Genomic DNA, 17,376 nt, shown 5'->3' with positions numbered 1-17,376 from the left:
TGTGGGGAGAAAAATGGTTAACATTTGGGTAAATGACCTTTTCATCAAAACTGGAAATGGTGATGTTAGTTAAGCATTAAACAGCCAAATAAATGGAAAGCTCCTGGTTTAAACTGTTGTTCCTTCTTAGTTCATCACTTTCAATATTCTGAAACTGCTTTGGCAAAGCGGAAGTAGATAAAGGGACAAAAAACCATTTGGATAAATAGGATTGGAATTGTTTGTGGCTAGATGAGGCTGAGCAGCTTCCTTTGGTGTAATGAGTGCTATTTATAATATTTGACCCCCCCCCCCCCCCCCAGTTTGGGTAACAGAAGTTCACTCTGACAGAATTCACAAATCACTACCCAACATTTTGAGGCACAGACCAAAATTCGCTCTCGTGGAATTTGTGAAAAGTAAATTTATTTTCTTTCAACTTGTTTCTTAACTCGCACATTTTATGGAAAATCGCAGTATGGACTCTTTTCTAGAAATGAAACCCCCCCCCCCAAATCCAAAAATATTATGGGGGTCACCTGTATATTTTCCTTGAGCTTTTGTTTGGTGTGGTACAGAAATGAAAATGCATGGAGTCAGATATTGTGAAACTCTGCAGGTGAGGTTATTGAAATTGATTCCAAGGGTAAAGGGATTGTCCTGTGAGCCTAAAACATGGAACAGTACAGCACAAGGACAGGCCCTTCAGCCCATACTATCTGTGCTGACAGTGGTGCCCAATTAAACTAAACCGATCTGTCTGCACATGATTCACATCCCTCCATTTCCTGCATATTCATGGACCTGTCTCCTTTATGTGAAGGAGAGTTTGTGTAAGGTCAGCCTATCCCCACTGGAATTTAGATAAAGGAGAGATGATCTTATTGAGAGACAAGATTCTGAAAGGGATTTTTAGGAGGATAGATGCTGATTTCTCCCATTTGAGGAGTCTAGGACTGGGACCAATCATAGTGAAGAATGGCCATTTATGACTTGGGTCGAGGAATTTCATTATTCAGAAGGCTGTGAGACGTTAAATTTCTCTGAGGGCTTTGAGAATATTCAAGCTGAGAACAATAGTAAGGGACTTTAACAGAATAAAAGGTAATTGGGTCAAAGTGTAAGGTAGAAGACCAGCCATAATAATGAATGATGGAGCAGGCTGAAAGGAATGTATGACATACTGGTGCTTCTGATTCTGAAGAGTTATATGAATGTAAGAGTAGACCACTTGGCCCCTTTTGCCTGTACCACTATTCAGTATGATTACAGCTGATCTGTTCCAGGCTGCCTCTTCTCTATGCCAGTTCCAAACAGCCCTCAATTCCCTGATCTTTCAAGTTTATTTACTTCCTCTTTAATGACTCCCAATGATCTAGTCCCATCAACCCTACGGGGTAAAGAATTCTAGAGATTTGCCCCCTCCCTACAAGATGAAATTTCAACACACTTAAGTTTTAACCGATCGCCAATCTTGTACCTGTGTCACTTCATTTGTGATTCTTTCACTAGTGGATATATCTAGATAATTACCCTGTTATGACCTCTGAGCATCTCATCTTTCAGTAAGATCACCCCTCATCCAACTCCAAAGAATATAGATCTTTAACCAATTGTTTATAGCATTTAACCAATTGCTTTCCAATATAAAGGAAAGGTGGAGCTCAGTCCACGGCCAGATCAGCCACTATCTTATTGAATGACAGAGTAGGCTCGATGGGACAGATGGCCTGCTCCTATTTCTTGTGTTCTTATAAATCTCTGCCATCTTTAAGGCTGCAGCAGTACCATTCTACCCACATGGTCCCTTATTCAGGACAACTGTTCTTGCCATGGAAGGAATGAAGGAGTGCAGCAAAGATTTACTAATTCCTGGGATGCCAAGGTTAATGGATGAGGAGAGATTAGGTCAACAAGGCTTATTCACTGGAGAATGGGAAAATAGGAGGATCTGAAAATAAAAGTCTAACAGCTCTAAACAGACCAGGTACAGTGAGATGTCTCCAGTGGTTGGAGACTCCAGTAACAGATACCACAGCCTCTGGGTATGAGGTGATGGATTTTGGGAGGTCTATAAAGGGCAGAATGTACACCATGAATGATGGGGCCCTAGGAAGTATTGAGGAGCAGAAAGACCTTGGTGCATAAGTCTAATGCTCCTTAAAAGGTGGCAGCCCTGGTAGATAAGCTGATGAAGAAAGCATACAGGATATCCTTCATTGGCTGAATCATGATATATTTGAGCATAGATGCCATGGTACAAGTTTATAAAACTTGGGTCAGGCCACAGCTGGAGTCCTGTATACAGTTCTGGTCACCACACTATTGGGAAGATGTGATTGTACTGGAGAGGATGCAGAGGAGATTCACCAGGGTTTTGCCTGGGATGGCACATTTAGGTTATGAGGAGAGGCTGACTTTCTTTTGGAGCAGAGGTGGCAGAGGGGTTCCTGATGGAGGTGTACAAAATTGTGGGGCATGGATACCGAGAATCTTTCCTCATAAGAGACATCTAAAACTAGAGGGCATGGGTTTAAGATGAGGGTTAGAGGGAAGCTAAGGAATTTTTTTTTCTCCACCCAGAGGGTGGTTGCCATCTGGAGTGTGTTGCCTGAGAAGGTGATGGAGGCAGGTACTGCCACAACTTTTGAGTATCTGGATGAGCAGTTGAATTGCCAGGGCATAATGGTTATGAATCAAATGTTGGTAAAGGGGATTAGTAAAGAAGGATACTTGACGGTTGGCATGGGCATGGTGAGCCAAAGGGCTTGTTTCGGTGATGTATGATTTTAAGTGAATATCACACTAAAGGCCGAAGGCCATGCCATTGGTAGGTGGAATGAGGTGCAAAATAAGCTGTATCTAGGTTCTATGCAGAATGCGAGCTGGCTTAGTAGATGTGGACAAAGGTGGAATGGAGCAAGACCTAGGAGGAATTGTGAATCATTTATCAATGAATATGGGTTTTTAAGAATGGCGTTAAATCTCACTTAGCTGTCAATGTGTAGTGGGAAAGGTTATTTAGAATGAGCTGGTCTTTTTGTGTATTGTAGGGGGTTTGCCTAGATCTTGGGTGTGAAATTTGTGGTTAATATATGGCGTTTATAATTGTATAGGAACTAGGCAGGAAGAGTGGTGCAGCTGGTAGAGCCACTGCCTTGCAGCTCCAATGACCTGGATATGAGCCTGACTTTTGGTGCTGTTTGTGTGGAGTTTGCATGTTCTTTTGTGTGTTGGGTTTCCTCTGGGTACTCGGACTTCACATATCCTAAATCGTGTGGGTTATAGGCTAATTAGCCACTAAAGTATGAGTGGTAGAATTAGAAGTGTTGGAAATGTGGGGAGAATAAAATGGGGCTCTTGTACATGGGTGTTTGATTATTAGTGTGGCCTCGTTGGGCAAAAGGGCCCATTTCTGTGCTGCATGAGTCTGAAAAGACTACTCGGCAGATGCTTTCCGAACGTTAGTGGACCTGAAGTAGTTTCCTTCGGTAAGAATTTTATTTGAATCTACATTGGATAGACTCTTAAACAAGGAAGACCTTTCTCTAACCTCCTTGAACAAAGAGAGGAAATGCTATTGAATTGACTTTGAATCAATGCTTTCTTTGGCAGGATTAAATTGAACCAATTGGCTGGCAATTATTTTTCTTTGTTCTGTGAGAGACTTTGCCCTAGTCAGTACAAAATAAGTTCCTGGCCTCATTGAGGCATTGAGCTCCTCCAGGCATAGTGAAAGGTAACAAAGTTCCTTTTGCCAACTGAATTAAAAGTTTGGGCAGATGTGCAGACCTGTCAAATATCTGCCTCCCTGCACTTTAATGATGCAGAAAAAAGCCTGAACAAGAGGGTGATGGTTCTTTGAAGGCCTATTGTAAACGTTTGGCAGGTCTGGTGATAATATGAGCCCCTTGCACCTGGTGGGGAGCTAACTGGATTGGTTTGGTCACAGGCATCCCACACCTTCCCCCACCCCACTCCCTTGAGTATGAGTGTATGCAGAATTAGGCAGGGTATCCTGTTTCTGTAAGGTCCTCACCTGACTGATTAGATTAGGATGAGATGATCTGTCCTAGGGTATACTAGTTTTCATCTTTTTGACTTTTTGTTAATATAAAATTCAGGCCTTTACTGGACAAAATCTTTTATAGAAAAGAGTGCTTTCAACTAGCATTCACATTTCCTAATATGGTTAGGCTTTCTGTTGCAGTCTGGAGCTCTACATTGTTCTGTGATCCTGTTTAATAAGTAAACAATTCCTGAGGATTTTTGTTCCAAGGATCAATGCAGTCATGGTTGGGAAATAAGTTGGCACTTTGAAGTCAGTTTAGCAGCAAGCCGGATAGAGGCCAAAACTGAGATTAATCATGCCGTTTTGTCTGAATTGGTTTAACCAATTACTGAATTTAAATATGGAGGCACAAGAGACTGCTGATGCTGGAATCTGAAGCAACGCAATCTGCTGGAGGAACTCAGCAGGTCGAGCAGCATCTGGGGGTGGGGGGAGAGAAGTGATTGACGTTTCGACAAGAAACATCGCCATTCCTTTCCCCCTCCACAGATGCTGCTCGACTTGTTAAGTTCCTCCGGCAGATTGTGTTGCACTAAATTAATTGATTTTTCTCTTTTCAAGCTACACTAATCAATTTCTAATCTGCAAGAGGATCATCTAATTTCTCTTCAACAGATTTGAGCATTTATGATGATGGGCATTTGACCTAGTGACAAACTGTCTGTATGTTTGGGAACACCATTTTATTGCTGCATTTTTTCCCAGAGCAAGTTGCACCCATTTATAATTAAGAAGTGATTGGAGAATGCTAGGGATCTGGAGTAAAAGCAAGTAATAATGGAAATTTACACAGATGGGCTAATGCCTTGGCTGGGATCTTGGATCACAGCCGATCTGCATATTCTACTTCATAACTTCTTGAATGGATGGTATCTGACACAGAATATATGCACTCCTGTTAGTGCATTGTCTTTGATCTAGGTACAGTCCTGCTTTGCAGAATTTGCCTTCACTGACCCCTCAAGCTCAGGGCAGCAGGCCTTGGTCTCAAATTTCACCACCTGTTGGTGGGCTACAGATCCCGACAAATACTTCCAGATAATTACTGACAAAGGACTCCTACATTTTTCATCATTTCGTATTGATCTTAAAATTCCCACAGAGGCACTAAGCTTCAATAAGAGTTTTGCCTCCACAACTGTCCAGTTGGTTCTTCAATGCTGATTGAGAACTGTCTGACACTAGTGATAAATTTGTCCTTTAAGTTTGAACCTGTCTTTCCCTCCTCCCCTGGGCTTTACACAGGGGGTGGCTCACATTTAGGGTATGTTTGTAGTTGCAAATTCTGCTATATATAAAGCTACTAATGTAGAACTAGAAAGCCACTGAACCAATGGGGTAGCTGGTGCTGAGAATTCCCCCCAGTCTGTGGTGGCTGTTTTGAGTACTTCCCTCTTGAGGATGAAAATGTGAAGAGAAAGTGCCTTTAAGTTCAGTTAGTTTTGGAAATTGTGGTTATTTATCTCCATTTTGCTGGAAAATGTTACCATACTTCAAATCTCTGGGTTCTCTAATGGTTTAGAGAATATTTTACTCTCTGAATTGCATCTCTTGCTCTTCATTGCCTCCCCACTCCTCTTGCTGTCCTTTGATAGCGTGTATGGCTGAGAATGGCTCACCCACGTGGTCAAGGACGTCTGCAATCATCCGCTTGGTACTTCCGCAGAGTAGGAGTAATTTCAAGTTATTGAGAGGGTTTGTGGAACTGCCTTGACTTCTAGCCTGATTGGAATATATATTGCTATCACAGGATGCTGGAAGGCAACACTAGTGCAGTCAGGGGTTAGAGAAATGGTTGGGAGGGTGTCGGGGAGGAAAGTTGCAGATGAAGCAACTGATATGGAATCAAGGGTAGTCGGTGCTGACAGCTATTGTTGGAGTATATGCTTTATAATTAACAAATTTGTGTATCAAATTTCTACCAAGTCAGATGATTTGGGTTAATAAATGGAATACAAGCCTTTTTTTTTTGAAAAGGACAGTTTCCAAAATTATAGGGAGCAGTAGGGGAGTGAACTTGGAGTGCTCAGTGGGTTAGTGTTTGGACTTTGCTAGTTCAGTGGTAGCTCGGAGTTACCTGCAGAGCTGAAATTGATCACAGCATTTGGACTGATGCACGGCCCTGATTCCAGTAGCACATTTACCCCAAAATTACTGGGAGAACCGCTGAGATTAAAACAGCAACTTGAGGAGGAGCCAATGAAATAATGCAGATTCAAACAGGAATATTCACATAAGAACAAGGGTTACTTGGAAAATGATTCTAATATAACTGATATTTCGTAAGGCTCTGCTGGGAGATACTGATTGGGAAATGTTCTTGTATTTCTGTTTATTTAACATCAAAATGGGCTTTTGGAAGTATTGTACGAAACATGTTCCAAGAGATATTTGCAGCCAAGTATTAACCTAGGTTTATTTGATTGAAGTATTTAGCAATGTGTGAAGTAAATTGCATGGGTCTGGGTATTACACATCCAATCTTCAAAAATTGAGTGCACTGGTTTTAGTAATCTGATCAGGAAAAATTGAGTTGGATGCATATCAGCAGGGGCTATCGTGATAGCCAGAAGCAATGTTTCCACTTTCAAGTATGCTCTGTTAATTTGTAAGGATATTTGCAGTTTGGATATGGACATACGTAGACACTGATTGCCATCAATAATGATGGTGCACAGAATGTAACCTTGGAGATCAAGAATTCTCCAATGGAAAGGAGAACCTGTTAAGTGACTGGGAAAAGAGAATGCAATAGGGAAGTTGTATGAGAGAGTATGTTTGGGCAGACAAGATAAATTAATTTTAAATTGAAAATAATGCATCTCTAATAGACTCTACCTTTTAAACTAAACCAATCAAGTACAGTCAAGACTCAAATCATTTGTTGCTTGCTTTTCTTTCCACTTTGTTATAACTGATTTAGCTAGCTGCATCATCTTCGTTAGAGAAATCCCATTGAGTCTAATAGATGCACAGTTCTAAATTTGTTAAAACTTAAAAATAATTCAGTAGCAGTGTTTTAGTCAGCAGTGCTAATGGCTATTCACTCCATTAGAAATTGCATGAAATGAGTGATTTTTATGAATAATAATTACTTCAGAGTGAATAAATATTCAAAAAGTAAATAAGATTTGTGTGATTGTGCCAAATATACTGGACCCAGCAGGGTGTTCTGTAATTCTCCATGTAGCAGCAGTGATTCAGTGGATTTCTAATCACCGTTATAGCCACAGAGCTGCACCTGTATTAACACCTTGTTTTTGAAAATAAGTTGGCTGATCAGTGCAAACGTCTTGGGTATTTGGATCATGGAATTAGTAAAGTTGCAAGTCATGTTTATAGCAATTTCCTGAGGCTTTGGTACTATAAAATCAGCCTCTGATGGTGAAGTTCTCTGGAAATTACAATTCTGGACCTGTGTTTTGATGCTGGCTTCATCCTGTTGATGGAGACTGCTTTTGAGCATACTTTGAACTGCTGGAACACAGTTTGCTGCATGATCCCTCAAAAGTATTTGAAGTTAAAGATGTTGGAATAGCTTGGCTAATGGTCAACTGAAATCTGTTTTAGTTGTCTTCAAAATAATTGCAGTACAATCATAATTGATGCTTTCCCCATGAGTTAAATATAGTCTTCTACATAGGCAAAGGTACTGAGATTGAAGAATACAGTATGGATAACAGAGGACAACAAAAATATCAAAGGCAAAGTCAAGCCTTACAATTTCATTGCAATTTTTAAAAGTTCTTTGTGCTCAATGTGTGGAATGATAATGCCATGGAATGAGTCTCTTGAGGCATCCAATACCAGCATGAAGTGCTCACAGATTAAGTGTAACATAGATGTTGCATATTTTTATCCTCATTGTGTATCGGCCAAAACTACATTACCCGTCACTTCACCAGTGATACCTTTTATCCCTAAATTCCCTTGTTAGTTGATCCATTGTCTTCAATGAAACAATAATTAGTGATGAATTGAATGCTGTAGGCTGTTTTGCTAACTAGGTTAAGGCAGCCAACAGATGGAGGAAAATTTCTTCTCTGATCTTTCAAGGCTGGATTTGAATAATGATCAGAGGTGAAAGGCAGATGTCTATTTTACTGCATTACCTATTTTTTTAAATGCAACATAATCAGCCCACATAATTTAGTTATGTTAGTGCTGTGTGGTGTAGTGAGATATAGAAGCAACAGAGCCAAAGACAACAGTCTATTATTGTACAAACAGCCCAATTATTTTGAGTTAACTGCTTGGTCTGGTGACGTAGTCTGAATTGTTGCAAAATATCCTATGTCCCACAGTTTAGTTAATGATAAATCAATGTCTCATTCTCACATAGTCAAAAGTATAATACTTCTATCAAAAGATCTGGGTGATGTGTCATAGGTCTGTAGCCCTCTGAAAGAACTGCAGTCAGCTTTCACTGGTGTAGGTTCAATCCCAGTGGCAGGCTAATGTATTGGAGTAGCCAATTTTATCTCCCTACCCTTGAACCGATATTTTATGAACACCATTGCATGGCTGAGGACTCAAATTGGGTTCATGAAAAACTTGTCTGAGTTCATCAAAATTCATCATCCATAGCATGGTGGAGTTGTATAAAAGATTCCAGTGCTATATTGCACATGCTCAGTGAAGAGAATTTTCTTAACTTCAGTGAAGCTCCCACTGAATATGGTGAATGTTGCTGTTTACTCCTCCTACTAACACTGATACTTCTTGTGCCACTTTCCAGCAGTCTGTCCTCCATCCAGGTTATTCCTTTAAATTTAGGAGAATGAGGGGTGACCTCATTCAAGCTCATCAGATCCTAAAGGGGCTTGACGACTTTCACTGGTGGGTGTGTCAAAAGAGGGGACATAGTTACAAGGTAAACGGGGGGGGGGGGGGGGGGGGGCGATCATTTAAAACTGAGGGCATAGAAATTTCTGAGGCTGCCTAATCTCTGGAATTCTCTGCTCCAGGATGGCTGCAGGTTAAATCATTAGAAATATTTAAGACCAAAAGAGAGAGGTACAGAATTAGTCATTCGGCCCATTGAGTCTGCTCTGCCATTCGATCATGGCTGATTTTTATTTTTCCCCCTCAACCCCATTCTCCTGCCTTCTCCTTTTAAGGTGATGATAAATATTTGAAATATTGAGGGCTATGGGGAAGTGGCATGGAAGAGGAGTTTAAGCTGGCATAGATCAGCCATGACCATATTGAATGATGGGATAGGCTGGAGGGGCCAAGTGGCCTACTCCTCCTCTTTCCTTGTGTTGTTTCCTTTAGGGAGGAAGAGTAAGATGGTCTGGCTGTGAAGGGCAGTCTAATTGAACCCCATTCTCTTTTCTTCCTCCAGCACCTTTTGACAGAAAGATCAAAGAGCCTGGTTGACTTTGATTTTTCTTTTCTCCAACCATAACCCCCCACCTCTCCCATGCCTGATCATCCTTAACATGTTGGAAATAATTCTGTAGAAATAATGGCTGATTGTACCTTGAAATAATTGTCCAAGTCAATTTTAAAGTACAGGAATTCATGTCGGATTTGTGATGTAGTGCCTTCCCAGATGACAAGCTACTTGTGTGCACAGTTACATTGAATGTCAGTAACAGACCTGGAGGACTGGAAGATCAAAGGAAAAACATCTGTGGTGTTACTCAGAAAATAAATAAAGAACGTGATGGATTCAGTGATATTAAAAACCTTTCTTTTTTTAAAAAAAAATTAAGCAGCATATGTTGATTGGAGCTAAGCAGGCAGCTGTGTGTTTACTATTTTGGTTGCATAGTCGGTTGTTGCTGTGTGTTCCTGTCTTGTAAAGTGCAGACTGTGCAAATGTTAACCTACATCATATAAACGCTGACTACTTCTGTTGGACATCTGTCTAACCTCTTAATCTGTGTGATTTTTGGATCTTGTTTCATATGTTAGATTATAAACAAAAAGAGATTTGCTTTTTTTTAAAAAGCAAGTTTCTGTGCAGAGCGAATCAGGTCACACGGATCGAATATCAAAAGTTGGAGGAGTTCTCACTGCACTGTCAAAGCTCACCACTGCAGGCAACAGTTTGTCCTAGAAAAGCTTTGAAACTTGCCTCGAGCGGCCTTTTACCATGCTGGACAAGAGCAGGAAAATCAAATCTGTCTTGTCTGAGATTCTGTCCGTCACTGGCAGCAGCACATGGAAAGGACAGTGCTGCACTGATAGTATCCAGCACGGTTACCGTGGTATAAAAGAAGGTTAGTTTTCTGCTTTTGAGCCCTGATAGAATGCGGCAGGAATGTTTGCTACAGGAGTGCAGTAGATGAGTAAACAAACTAATAACCCAGAGCTCTGAACTAATGATCTAGATATGCATGCCATGACGTCAACTGGGAATTTAATTTGGATAATTAAACAAATGTGGAATACAAAGCCTATATCAGTAATGGTGTAGTTGTCAGACTTACTTAAAAACCCACCTGCTTCACTAAATCCTGCTAAATGTATCCAGTCTGACTTGTGTGACCCGTAGAAATGTGGTTGAGCCTTGATTATCATCTGAAATGACTCAGCTAACATGATGAGCATTGTGATAAAGATGTGACGGAGAATCTGGAATCAACTTGGGCAATGGGTGTGACAAAGCTGCAATCAGCCTAGTCAAGCCTGTCGCCAGGGGCTAGTGCTGTCCCTTGGGTGAGTCCAAAGCACAAAGTTGTACCCATCAGCCAAAATCCAAGAACATCCTACATCCCTCGACGCTCAGTGCTGATGAAGGGTCTTGACCCAAAATATCGACTATCCCTCTGTCTCCACAGATGCTGACTGACCCACTGAGTTCCTCCACCAGTTCGTATTTTGCTCCAGATTCCAGCTTCTGCAGTCTCTTGTGTCAACATCCTACGTGTATCCCACTGGCAGGAAAGAATCACCAACAGATGGTGGTATAGTTGGGAGGAAGACCTGGAGATCTGAATTGACTCTGGACCCCTTTAAGTCAAATACGAGCAATGGACTTCCTGCCAATTACCATCTACCCTTCTCTCAGGACTCTTTGCTGAATGTCACTAGCAAGAAAGAGTGTAGCTAACATGGGCAGAGAATGCTCTCTGGGTGGGAATGGCTTGGTTGTCCCACTGACCAAGCTGGCAGAGTCCTGGATGGCACATTGGCAGATGGGGTTTACAACAGAAGAAAACCAACTTGAACTGATAAAACCTTGCTGCAATGCCATGCTAAAGCTCAATGGTACATTAGTTGTGCTACTGTGATTTGTCACTGGGCACAAGGCTCACATTGGAATGGGGTGCAGAATGAGGACATTAAGGATAATTCTAAAGGGTTTGCATGAACAGAAACATTAGCCTGCAGGACTATTGAAAGTGGTGAGTAAACCTAGAGGATCCTGGGCTACATAGGCATTGAGTGCAAAAGCAAGGAAGTTATGTTGCATTTGTCTATATCTGGTGTTGTATTCAATTCTGGTTACTATACTAGCTTTGTCTTTTTATTTCTCTTGTAGCATAAACATGGGATTATTGGAACTGTTGCTTTTCCTTAAAAAAAAATTATTTTCATTAAAATTAAATGTAGGTCATGTCAAAATTGAAAGTGAAAAAGTGAATGCCTTGCATCTCCTAAACTTGTGCACTGTAATAAAAGGGAACTTCATTCTAGTTGCCAGTAATGTGAATAATTTTATGTGCCACTTGTAAGCTGTCTCTATAGTGCTGGATCTCTGTATCCCCACTTCCTTGTTGGCCTCAGCAGTCAAAGAAAGTTGTCTCCAGATTAAACTGTAGCTTCAGCGAGTACAAGCGATGATAATTAATAGGCCATTGAAGGATATCCTTCTCTCCCTACTTGCTGTCAAGGGATCACCTGGGTAATGATTGGAAATGAAAACCAAATTCCTACTAATTCAGGACTATAGCGAATCCAGTTGCTGTGTTGCAGTCACTAACTTTTATTCATTTTTCAGGATCTGGTTGTCACTGCTAAGGCCACCATTTATTACCCTGCGAAGGTGGGAGAGTTGCAGCTTGAAATGCTGTAGTCCTTCTAGTGAAGGTACTTCACAATGTAGTTGGGGAGGGAATTTTGGGATTTGGTTCTGGCACTGGTGAAGGAATTGTGGATATATATTTCCAATTTGGGCTGACTTGTGACTTGGAGGAGCATATGTCCTTCTTGGTGGTGGAGGTCATGGGCTTGGGAGATGTTGTTGCAGTAGATCATGCAGATAACCGTGGTATATTTTGTAGATGATACAAACTGCAGCCAAAGTGCAGTAGTGGTAGAAGGTATGAATGTTTCAGGTGCTACCAGGCTAGTGGGCTGTTTTGTTCTGGAAAGTGTGAGCACCTTGGAAGTTGGAATGGCAATCATTCAAGTGGAGGGTTTTGCAACACACTGACTTGTGTTTTATTGAAAATGAGGTGAGTGATTGTTGCAGGGTACCCGGCCTCTAATCTGCTCTTATAGTCACAATATTTATGTGGCTGATCGAGTTGTTTTTCTTGTTTAGATGGTCATTGCCTGGCATTTTTGTGGTGAAATGCTACATGCCACAAATTGATCAATGTTTGGCTGATGTCCAGATCTTGCAGATCCATTTGTTAAGGAGTTGGACGATCCATTGGTGAACATCTCCATTTCTGACCTTATGATGGAAAAAAGGCTATTGACGAAGTAGCTGAACATTGAGCCAAAGACATTGCCCTCAGGGAACACCAACAACAGTGTCCCAGGGCTGGGATGATGCTCTCCAACAACTTTCCTTTATATAAGGTACCAGTCATTGGAATGTTTCTCCAGTGATGCCCATTGACTTCATTCTTCATAGGCCTCCTTTATAAGATGTTCAGTCAAATGCTGCCTTGATATCAAAGACTCTGGAATTCAGCATTTTGGTCCATATTTGGTCTAAGGTGATGAGGTCTGGAACCAAATGGTTCGTAAGCAGATTACTAGTGAGTAAGTGCTGCTTGATAGCACTTTTGATGACATTTTGCATCGTTTTGCTGCTGATTGAGGGTGCTTAATTGACCAGTTTGGACTTTTCCTGCTTGTGAACAGGATATAGCTGGATAATCTGCCACATTGTCAGGTCACTGCCAGTGTTGTAACTGCACCAGAATAGTTTGACTAGGTGTGGGTAATTCTGGTGCACAACTTTTCAGTGCTACAGCTTGAATATTCCTGTTCCCACATCCCTTACTTTCATTCCCATAACCCATGTATTCAGCGCTCTCACTATCATACAGAATAAATTGAATTGGTTGAAGACCAGCTTCTGTGACAATATAGGACTTGGGAGGAAGCTGAGATGGATCGTCTGTTCAGCATTTCTGTGTGAACATGATTGCGAATGCTGGGCTCCTCTGTTGCTAGAGATGGGGATGTCCTTGGAGCTGGATTAATTGTCCACTACCATTTTATGACTACAGAAATTTTCTCTAATCTGTTGGTTACACAATAACTTAGCTGTCTATTGCTCGCTATGTTTGCTGCTTAGCACATGCATTATCATCTCATCTTTAAAACACGCCTTGTGCTGCTGCTGGCATGCAGTTATTGGACCTGGATGACCCCTAGCTTGAGAGTAATGGTAGAGGTTACAGATCGTGTCGGTATACATTGTTGCTGCTTGCCGATGGTCCACATTTTTTTGAATCTGAGCTGTCAGATCTGTTCTGAGACTGTCCCATTTAGCATGTTTGTGGCACCACACAACACAATGGAGGGTATCTTGGTATGAGGAAAGAACTCTGACTGCATAAGGACTGTGCAGTAGTCAGTTCAACCAATACCATCCTAGACATGCATCTGGCACTAGTTTGGTGAGGATAAGTAGGTTTATCCTTTGTATTGGTTCACATATCGTCTGCTGCATATTCAATCTGGCAGATCCTTCACGACCACATCTGCTGAAACCACCGAGTGGTTTGACATAGAAATCTCCAGAGTGCATTCTGTTTCCTTTGGTGCATCTTCCAGCTTTTGGTTCAACATGGAGCAGTCCTGATTTGAGCTGAGGGAGGACGATAGGTGATAATCAGATTTTCATGTCCATACTTGACCTGATACTATGAGACTTTAGGGTCTAGAATCAGTCTTGAGGACTCCCAAAGCTGCTAGCTTCTGCCATTTACCATAGTCTGTGTCTTTGGTGGGTCAGTCTTGTCAGTGGGGCATAATATGCCCAGATTGAGATGGAGCCTATCATGTTGTTGGTAAGGTATGATTATTTGAGGACTAGGCAGGCTGTTGCTTGATTAGTCTGTGGGACAGCTCTCCCAATTTAGTCACCAGTCCCCACATGTTTGAGAGGAGGACTTTCCAAGATGAATCAGGCTGGGAGTTGTTCTACGCTGTCCAAATTTGGCGTCTCGATCAATGTTAGTGCCCCACCCGGTTTTATTCTTTCAACATAGCAGTGATTGTACATATTAAAGGATTGCTAGGTCACTTTAGTGGGCACTTAAAACTCAACTACATTGACTCTCTATTATTGGAATATTCTGAATATCATGGACTTAGAATAGATTTGCTCTGTGATTTCTATCACATTGGACCAGGAGCTGGACTGGTGCTCCAACAAGGCACCTAATCAGCTCAGAGTTGACCTAACTGTTTCATTAACGAGTATGGGAGTATGGGAATATGGCATGTCACAGGGAGAATACAGATCATTTTACAGAGGAAGGGGGAAAAGCAAGGCTGGTGTCCAGTGTCAGAATTAATGACACTGGGGGGGAAGAGCATTGAGGTTTAGTGATCAGGTTAAGGAGTTAAAGGACAACCCTGAATGATCTCTGGATGACTTGCAATAGATGTGAAAGATGGGAAGAAGTGTCAAGTTGATGCACAGATAGACGTGGGAAGGTGGGTTTCCAATACTTTGAGCTGTCCAGCTTGACCAAGCTTTCTGCCACCGAATTAGTCCCAGAGTTGGGAGAAATGAATAACCTCAGAGGATGGTTAAAGCTGGTGTTGTAATAGAGCTAAACTAATTCATGAGGGCTCAGAGATTGAGAGGTAGAAATAATAATTGGTTGCGGTTTAGGGATGTACCCACAAGGGGGAAAGGGAAGGCAACCCAAAGCCAGTGTTCCATCCATAACAAGCAGAGATGAGTGGGTCGGTATAGAAAGTTTTGTATGACGGGTGTCACCGTGATAATGGAAGAGGAATTTGGATTGAAAATATGCACAGGGAACTGAAAAAGGAAAGGGCAAAGAGACAATACAAGAACAGACAGGATTCTCCGAAGATTTACACCAGAAGTGATCCCTTGTGTTGTAGCAATAAAAATGTCCGAGCAGAGGAGCAGTGGGACTGGTGAGGAACCAAGATGGAGCTTTGTTAGTTAAAGTACCAAGTAAAGTCTTTGTATCATTGTGTACCAAAGAAAAAGACTTTGCCAAAGCTGCAGTAAATGAGAGGGTTGTCTGTAACCTGTAAAATCCAGGTAGGAAATAGAGGTATGAGAAAGTTTCAGGCAGATGAGTGACCTCTTCAGGTTGAGATTATTCCGAGGTGGCAAAGGGAAGTGGAAACGTTAATTTTGGTAGTGAACCTGCAATCTTCCATACTCCTGGGGTACAGGATGGTGACAAATTATGCACCTGTTCCACACAATGAAGAAGGATAAACTGGCAATTATAGGTCAGTTAGTTTAATCCTAGTTATGGGGAAGGAAACTGGGCAAACATAAACTGGTAAAAGAGAGCTATCAGGGATTTGTGTTTTTTGTTTGAGGGTGGATGAGGGCACTTCTGTAATGTTGATGTAGACTCGAGCAAGAGATTGTAGATTTTCAGCATCTCCTCTCAGTCCCTCTTGTAATCTTTGTCTAAAAGATTACCTTTTCATTCTTCCAAGCTTCATTGAGTATTGGACAATCATAATCTCATCAGAGGACAACCCTTCAAGAAATTAATTACCTTCTAGGTATGAATATTCTTCCTGGATAATGAGCCCTAAACTGTGCACATTTCTCTAGGTATAGTTTCACAGAGCTCTGCATAGTTGCCCAAAAGTTTCCTTGCATTTGTACTCCAAACCCCTTGCATAAAAGCTCAATGTGCTATTTGCATTGTTTGCTGAACCCATATGTTTCATGGTTGCTTTATTATATTAGATGCCACAGTGATGATCAGGAATGCACTATAACAGTGGTGGAAGCAGATTAAGTAGTAACAATTAAATGGGTATTAGAGAGATACTTGAACAGAAACTATTTATGGGGCAAATTTTAAGAGAGCAAGGGAGTGGACATAATTGGATAATGCTTTCAAGAAACTTAACACGTCCAATAGACCAAGCAACTTTCCCTACTGTAGGATTTATGATTTTATATTGATGTTTACTTCATTCTTATTATTAGTTTTACTGATGCCACGATAAATTAAAATAGCTGTGAAAATGTAATTATAGCTCGGTGCTCTGCAGCTGGTAAGTCTATACACAAGAGCTTTATAAATAGATTGTATTGATGAGAGAAGTTGTCCAATGACCTGCATGGATGACATGAAGTTATATTTGGGTCGAGAGGCTGTTTTCTTCTGTCTGATTAACTCTGATCTGAAGAGTTTGGTTTCTGAATGAGGAATTTATCAAAGTGGAGCATGTCATTAAAAACTGTCATTGGATTGAGTAAATCATTACACAAGCTATCACCTAGAATTTTCAGAGATCCTGATTGAAAACTCTTCTGATAAGTACAAATGTAGAGAAGAAAAACCTCTAGAAAGGTGATATATTAAAGCAGTGAAGTTTATTTTTGTTCACCATCTGCCTCCTGATGTTTGAGTCATTAGACCATTTTTCAGAGGCACTTTGCCTTACAATCTGCCATCAAAAGCTATTTAAAAACTTATTGGTTAGACTTTGCCTATGGACAACTTTCTACATCTCATTAATCCCTGTAGTTTGTACTGTGCCCACTTGTGAGATAATTTTGTGTTGTGTGGTGTATACACATCTGCATCCTTTTAAATTAGTGATAATATGTCTGCATCCATTTTTGAAATGTCTCCTTGTGCATGCATTCTGACCGGCTGAGGGGGACATTTATGAAGCTACTGCTTCCTAGTTTTTGTGTGTAGTTGGTCTGCTTGCATTTCAGAAAGAAATTTCTTTTCCTTTTGTGTTTTGTGTGGATGACTGTGCACTTCACAGGGCAGAATGATAGATTCAATACCAATTCTGCTGTTGTAAGGGAGTGCCTTAGTAATGTAAATACAGAGCATGGCCATGAACTACTCTCCCCACTGAGCTATGGACTGATGTACAAGTACTTTAACAATGCAGCGAGAAAGGTAGATGTAGCAAGGTATCAGTAACTT

General features: G+C 41.1%; 1 protein-coding gene across 3 annotated transcripts in view; it reads left to right on the top strand.

The window, feature by feature from the left end:
• LOC127585475 (myocardin-related transcription factor A-like) overlaps positions 1-17,376 on the top strand; it is a 165,839-nt gene that overhangs the window by 69,977 nt on the left and 78,486 nt on the right. The window lies entirely within an intron of this gene.

The sequence above is a fragment of the Pristis pectinata genome, chromosome 33, assembly GCF_009764475.1.
Source record: "Pristis pectinata isolate sPriPec2 chromosome 33, sPriPec2.1.pri, whole genome shotgun sequence".
Taxonomy (NCBI): Eukaryota; Metazoa; Chordata; class Chondrichthyes; order Rhinopristiformes; family Pristidae; genus Pristis; species Pristis pectinata.
The sequence above is the reverse complement of the archived record's forward strand: the minus strand, read 5'-3'. Positions and strand labels throughout refer to the sequence as shown.